Raw genomic sequence first — 7886 nt, 5'->3', positions numbered from 1 at the left:
GAGAACCGCCGGCAGGAGCATGCCCAGATGGACACACCAGGAAATGGCCCAAAACCAAGAAAGCACCCCGCCAGGACCCACAGAGAGAGTACAGGCAGAGACGCACCCCCAAAGAAATAGGCACTAAACAAACGCCCCAAAAACCAGCAGAAACCGGAAAGCCCCAGCAGACCAAAAGAGGGGACAATCAGGGCCAAGCCAAGGACACAGTAACAGCAAAAGAGAGCCAGGCCCCAAACAGAAGAGGCCCGAACACCAGAGAGCCAAAAACGTGAACCGCCACTGGAAACACACCCCAGGGGAGACGCAGAGGAAAGGGAGTACCGGGTCCAACTCCACCAGCCTGAGAAGCCGACAGCCATAGGCACCCCCAGGCAGCCCCAACTAGGAAGAAACCAGGCCCCACCAAGCGGAACCACAGAGACCAGGCAGAGTAGGAGCGTTGGTGGAAACAAGAGGGGCGAACAGGGCTCACCGAAAAAAAACACAGGCAAGTCCAGAAAACGAGCAGCGGCACCTCAGAAGCAGTGGAACACAAGGCCACACCAAGAAAAATCCCAGAAGCCAGGAACAGCCAACGCCAGAGCCAGGAGCAACCAAAAACAACAGCATCTAGCACGGAAGAGGCAAGAAGCAGAAGACAGCACATAGCCATCTCCCCACAAAGCAACCCATGCACACAGGAGAGCCAGGAACACAAACCGGAAGCCCAGAAAGGTGCTAGGAGAACACAAAAGTCGCAAGAGGAGGCAGCAACAGGGAAAGAAGCCCCCCAGCACATGCCAACACCGGAACCCCAGGAAGGCCAGACCCCAGAAAGAAGGGGACATAGCATACCAGTGGACAGAACGAGCAACCCCGAAGAGAGGGCGCAAGAACCCACGGCACAGCCAAGCAGGGCATCCAACCAGCCAAACCGGAAGTCAGCAGAGGAACAGAGCCAGCTGCACAGGCAAGGGCCCCCGGGAAGGGAGAGCCAACCCAGGAGCCCAGCCCACTCCAAGCCAGATCACAGCACCAACAACACCCAAGGAGAAAACCACGCAGAAACAGCCCAAAATGAGCAGACTCCGGCAGGACCAAAAGGGCAAGAAAAGGCAAGCACAAGCAAGCCGACGGCCAAAAGAGGACCACGAACCCCAGGCACACCACAAAGTGAGGCCACACCCCACAGAGGCAAAGAGGAGATGAGCAACAAAGCCCAGAGACACCCAGCGGAGCACAACACAGAAGCCCAAGAGGGAAAGTGCCAAGGGACAAGGCGGCCCAGACCTGAAGCAAGCAGAAGCGGAGGCACAGGGCCAGCCCCGCTGAGGCAGTCCGGGAGCAGGAGGCCACCGAGGTAGTCGGGGACCAGACCCCAGCAAGAGAGACAAGTCAAAAAGACAGCCCACACGGTGAACCAAAACACTAGGAGCACTGCACATCCCAGTACCCTAGCCCAGCCGCCCGGAACATCCAGGAGGGCAGGAGCCAAGGACAAGGAACAGCAAGAACTCCAGACCCGCAGACCAACAAACGAGGGCAGATGCGGGGGAGCAGAGCAGCAGCAGAGCGTAAGCAGCCCAAGTAGGAGGACCCGGGCTCAACCCCCGGCAATGCCAGGAGACATCGCCACCCAACCAGGCTATGGCCAACCCGCAAAAAACACAACAGGAGCAGGCGGACCGGCACCACACAAAACAGAGGCGCCACCGGGCCAGGAACCAGGACCAAGTCACACACCACCGGGCACACCCCCCAGTCCAACAGGAGAGAGAGAGGGGGCTGGGAAGCAAATGAGAGGAGCATAGGGGGAAAGGAGCCACCAGCAACGCAGGAAGTGACCCAAAAAGACGGAGGTGCCCAGCAACCAACAGCCAAGAGGCAGTGGCAGAACGCACGCCCCACCCGCAGGAGGCCCCAGGAAATACCACCAGGCAGGAGCCCCGCAGCAGAAAGCCAGCAACAGCCAACAAGGCCCGCAAGAGGCAAACATGGGGAGAACACGAGAAACAACCAAGAAGAAGAAAGCCAAGAAGCCTCGCCCGCCCCAAAAAAGAACGGGACCTCACAGGAGCCTACAGTGCACACATGAACAGAACCATTGCATGCATCTGGGGAAAAGAACCCAACCACAGACTTTGGCCAGCACAGGGAGGGCGGACAAGGGGAAAAAGACCTGAGCAAACCAACCTACTGAGACCATGCAAACACCGACAATGCAGTAGCCAACTGGTAGAAGGAACAGGCATAGAGTGCGAACGTGACCTGAAGGCACAGGAGCGCCCCACAGGAACACCAGACATGGTGCACCAGGACACAGGCATGCGAGCAGGGAGACCACGCGAACTGCGCAGAAACCCAGGATGCCAAGCAGACACCCGGGGACCTGGCTGGCAAGGCAGCACCCACTCCCTGAAGAAACCAAGACACGCAGAGGCAGCCGCTAGAAGGAGAGCCACAGCGCCGAAGGCACAAACCCCCGCAGCAGAAGAAGTACTCTGACACCCAGCAGCCAGGCAGAAGGCGGATCAAGGAGCCACGGATCCCTAACACCACCTAAGCAGGCCAGCAGCGCGGGACGAAGAAACAGCATAGTCAGCAGCGAATGGTGCAAGCCATCGTCAAAGCACCTGGGGAGTCGTCACTGAGGACTCAACCACAACAGGAACGTGCGCAACGAATAGCGAACCACCCTCACAGTGCCAGCACACGGGGAAGCCGTGAGCACTCCGGAAGGGATGTAGCTCAGAGGAAGAGTGCATGCTTCGGAAGTATGAGGTCCCGGGTTGAAACCCCGGCATCCCCAGGGGCCGCCGCTGCTTTCAGCATAGAGCCCGACGCGCCCAACGAGAGAAGGCTGAGTCGGACCTGCAGGGAAGGAAACAAGAGACACGGCACACCAACACACATAGCAGCTGTATCAAAAATCCACTTCGGAGCCTGGAGGACTGTCAAACGCCGCCAGCCACATAGCATATGAATACAGCACCTCCGAACAGAAGCACAGCAAGGGTGCTTTTTCCAGTGCCCTACCACGTCCAGTGAAATGTTCCCTATGCTGTCGTTGGGAAGCAGATGCGAGGGGAGTAAAATGCCAAAAATTGCTATGTGGGACTCACCTGGGGCAGGGGCCAGGCACCACCGGCAGCAAGGCCCGCACGCCAACAGCGTGAAGGCACGGCATCACAGGAAAAGCGGCACATCTCCCAACACGCCCAGCACCAGGAGATGCGCCGGTGACCCGAAAGCACCAATTCGGGAGGCGCACCAGCCGCAAAAGGCCCGCAGGTCCAAGTCACACTGGTCAACATCATCATGACCCCCAGCAAGCCCGGCAGGCCAGGGGACAGACCAGGAAACCCCCTGCCCGCACAGCCAGGCAGCCGAGTGGGGAAAGGAAGAATGGAACGCCACTCCAGCCCAGTAGGAGCCTCAAAACAGCACACCACATCTATTCTGTTGACAGATAGAAAAAAAGAACAGACGTAATGCTGGGTAAGTACTGCTTATGTACTCCCGGTGGGAGGGGCAGTATTAGGGTCCCAGCATGCCTCTGCTCTTTTTTCTGTTGGGAGATAGTTATCTCCACTATGTTAATGAATGGGACGAGGACATAAGGGACCTGGGGGTAATGAGACTTACGCGTTTATCCACTGGCTCTAGCCCCAGTTCCAGAAGACAAAAGAGTGTTAAAGCACTTTGTGCGGCCATCAAGAGGCTTCTAGGGAAATCATTCTTGAATCTTTGGAGCTTAGCACAGTTAGCATGCCCCCTCACTCCCACTCCATGAGTGGCTAATGATTAACACTTAGCCCTATAGAAAGTTAATGGCTCTTTCACCAGCTTTTGGCCATGCTGTGCTGCAAATTTAAACAATGCCTCTACTACTCTCTTTGTTTACTGAGCTCTTAAGGTTAATAGGTAAATCCCAAGTTAGTTGAGCATTAAAAAAGATTCCCAAATAAGAGAAAACATTAACCTTCTCAACCGCATTCCCCTAAACCACACAAATGTTAGACTTGGATCTTTTTGGCCCACACACTATTATAAAGGACTTTTTATGATTTACTTTAAGATCCAAAGAGGCCATAAAACTCACATTATGTCCAAAGATTTCTGGAGACTATTTGCTGTCCTGGCAATGAGGACAGAATCATCCACATGTAAAGTGATGCAATAAAATTACTTCCAAACTTCACAAAATCAGGTTTTTTCCCCAGCAGGTAAGCCTCCAACCTGTTAATATTAACGAGGAATAAAAAAGTGTCAAGAATACACCCAAGTCAGATGCCTTCTGTGGATAATATAGACAGTAATTTCTCCCCATTGTTACCATGTCGGACCTTCACTATAGTAATTGAGTGGAGCCTATGTAATAAAAGAACCGGAGGTGGCTCTACACCCATGTCTCCCAACATGGACCACAAATTGACTCAGTTAACAGAATAAAATCCACAAGTTAGGTCCATGAAGGCAAGATGAACTGAGTACTTAATGGACTTAGTATACTTGCTAATAATCAGTGAGAAATTGAGGCACTGTTCTACTGTTCCTATATCTCGTCTGAAACCATAATGGGTTTTTGATAGTATATTGTTCTACGAGGTTCAATCTTCTAACCAATGTAAATAACCCTCCCCAATATATTAACCGTTGAATCAGTAATGATAGGGGCTTTTTTGATTCTGCACAATCACCACTAATACAGTGCAGAACCAATGCCAATAGTGTTTTCACATTTGGATAGGCCCTTGACTCTAAGCAAAATAAAATTACGACATGTAATTTCATTTAAGCTTTCCTCAGCATCTCTCAGTCGATCCCATCTGGTGTTCCTTGTGTCTGCATATTTTGAGAGATGACATTGAGGAAAGAGGTGTACAGTCAAAATATCGAGTTTTTAATATCGATTAGCAATATTATCGAGTAAAAAATATAGAATAGACATAATATCGACTAGACTGAATATAGACTACCAAAATATCGAATAGAATAGTATTAAAATCGACTACAATAGCATTAATATCGAGTCAAAAATATAGAATGGACAAAATATCGAATGGACAGAATATAGAATACAAAAATATCGAATGGACAGAATATAGACAACAAAAATATTGATTTTGAGGTAAGTAAGTTAATATTATTTTTAATATTTGCGTAATATAATTCTGTAGCGGGTTGTGGATTGATAGGGGAATAAGGTGGGAAGTAATTTATTTATAATTAATTAAATATGTTAATTTATTTATTGGTATTTATTTTGAATTAATTGTTAATTAATTAATAATTGGTAATAAATTAAAATATAAGTGGTAATTAATTTTAATTGATTAATTGGTAAATATGTAAATTTTTGTAATTAATTTTCTGTAGCGGGTTGTGGGTTTATAGGGGAATAGTAATTTTTACCCCTACGCTATCCAGTGCTTTCCCTACTGTTGCACTCTCTGGAGTGGGAATAGTAATTTTTACCCCTACGCTATCCAACGCTTTCCCTACTGTTGCACTCTCTGGAGTGGGAATAGTAATTTTTACCCCTACGCTATCCAGTGCTTTCCCTACTGTTGCACTCTCTGGAGTGGGAATAGTAATTTTTACCCCTACGCTATCCAACGCTTTCCCTAGTGTTGCACTCTCTGGAGTGGGAATAGTAATTTTTACCCCTACGCTATTCAACGCTTTCCCTACTGTTGCACTAACTGGAGTGGGAATAGTAATTTTTACTCTCCCGCTATCCAACGCTTTCCCTACTGTTGCACTCATTGGAGTGGGAATAGTAATTTGTACCCCTACGCTATCCAATGCTTTCTCTACTGTTGCACTCACTGGAGTGGGAATAGTAATTTTTAATCTCCCGCTATCCATCGCTTTCCCTACTGTTGCACTCACTGGAGTGGGAATAGTAACTTTAACCCCTACGCTATCCAATGCTTTCCCTACTGTTGCACTCTTTGGAGTGGAAATAGTAATTTTTAACTCTACGCTATCCAATGCTTTCCCTACTGTTGCACTCTCTGGAGTGGGAATAGTAATTTTTACCCCTACGCTATCTAATGTTTTCACCACTGTTGCACTCACTGGAGTGGTAATAGTTAATGTAACCCTCTCGCTATCCTACGTTGAAAAAATTGTATATGTTTTGTTAATAATATGTATATATATATATATATATATATCCAAACCTTGCAGGGTTGCATCAATCGGAGGACACCACTCGAGGGAGATATTTTTTCAAAATGTATTGGCAGCTTGCATGCAAAGATTTCAACAGGCACTCGCATCAAAGCTATTTCACGCTGAACGCGTTTCGGGACCCTTCTCCGTTCTTCTGCAGCGTTATGGTGGGAAGTAGTGTGAGCAAAGTTCAAACACGTGCACCTTCATTAAGAGAACAGCCCCAGGGCCTGGTTACCAGCAAGGCATCCTGGCTCTTGTAGTGCGCCGTTACTTGTAATCTTCAGTAGGCAAGCTTCACAGTCCCAAATATGCTCAATTAATCCCATGTGGGTAGATGCAGGGCACCTGCGAATCGATGCTCCACTTTGTAGCTGTCAATAGAAATATAAATTTAAGTATTAAAATTATTTTAAAAAATTTAAGTTACATTAAATATTTATTCATTTTAAGTTTATTTAAGTATTTTAAGTATGTTTAAATTAATCATATTTATTAATATATTACTTTAATAATACTTTTAAGACATTTAAAAAGTCGATATTTTGATTGTCTATATTTTTTACAACAATATTTTGGAGTCGATATTTTTGAACTTACCTGTATGAAGTCGATATTCTGGCATTCTATATTTTTTCCACGATATTTTGGCAGGTCGATATTTTGCTCCTCGATATTCTGCCAGTGATCCGAGGACAGCAGTTCAGTTTACGATGGTGTTCAAAACAGTTCCCACCTGTGAGTCAATGTTGGCACAAAATCATCTGTAATCACACATCCCAGTCAGAATAAGTTTATGAAGATTTTCTGACACAGCTGCAAAAACAAAACAATTACCTATGTGACCGGATTTTCCATAGTTTTGGGTGCAGGTGGATGGATGGTGAGAAATTGGGTGATTCCATTATGGATGGTATTATTTGTAAAGGAAAACCCTATAAATCCATGATTTTATGGATATTCATAAACATTTGCAATACCTTTGGGCACATTTAAATATACATCTGACTGAAGTAGGGGTAAGTGGGGATGGGAGTGTAGCAAAGTGTCCCATAACAATGCCATACATTCGAACAATAAGGAGGAGATTGCGAAAGAAAGAAAAATTATTTCCAGCTAAGAAACATATATATAGAATTTTGCATTCACACTAACCATGAACATGCAGGTTGACTTTTGTGTACTGTGAAACCACGAAGGCATTATGACCGCTGGAGTCTACATATCAATTTAAAAACTTTGTAAAATGAAGTAAAACTGTTTAAACATTAGGAGTGCATACATGTTCTTGTGATGTTACTAATTTCTTGGAAAGGAACCAAGTTTTTTCAAATTTAGTTTTCTGGGACAAGAGTCACATCCATAACAGCATAATTTGTATGTTTTCACCAAAAGTGTTAATCGAAAAGGTCATTGTGTGTCTCTTTTTCGCCCTTACAATGACATACTGTTTTACTGTTCAGCACCATGCCAATTCACCTGGGGGCTTCCACTGCCATAGATGTTTCCACATTATGGTAAATCTTGAGTCCTAAATTAAAATTAAAAACAAAAAGTTCAGATTTTATAACAAAACTTTGATAGACTGATTGGCACAACCACCACTGTCACATGTTGGATTACACAAATGGAAAGAAACAACATATGTAGGTTGTATGAGGTTAAATGGCTTCACCGTAACATAAGGCCAATGACTGTGTACTTTCCTTAATACAGTACTGATC

The 7886-nt window shown here is 46.4% G+C and overlaps 1 non-coding gene across 1 annotated transcript; it reads left to right on the top strand.

The window, feature by feature from the left end:
- The first annotated feature begins 2719 nt into the window (after positions 1 to 2719).
- TRNAP-CGG (transfer RNA proline (anticodon CGG)) lies at positions 2720 to 2791 on the top strand. Its single transcript has one exon. It is a non-coding gene; the product is annotated as a tRNA-Pro (tRNA).
- Positions 2792 to 7886: the final 5095 nt, after the last annotated feature.

The sequence above is a fragment of the Lissotriton vulgaris genome, chromosome 6 (genome assembly GCF_964263255.1).
Source record: "Lissotriton vulgaris chromosome 6, aLisVul1.2, whole genome shotgun sequence".
NCBI classification, from domain to species: Eukaryota; Metazoa; Chordata; class Amphibia; order Caudata; family Salamandridae; genus Lissotriton; species Lissotriton vulgaris.
The sequence above is the reverse complement of the archived record's forward strand: the minus strand, read 5'-3'. Positions and strand labels throughout refer to the sequence as shown.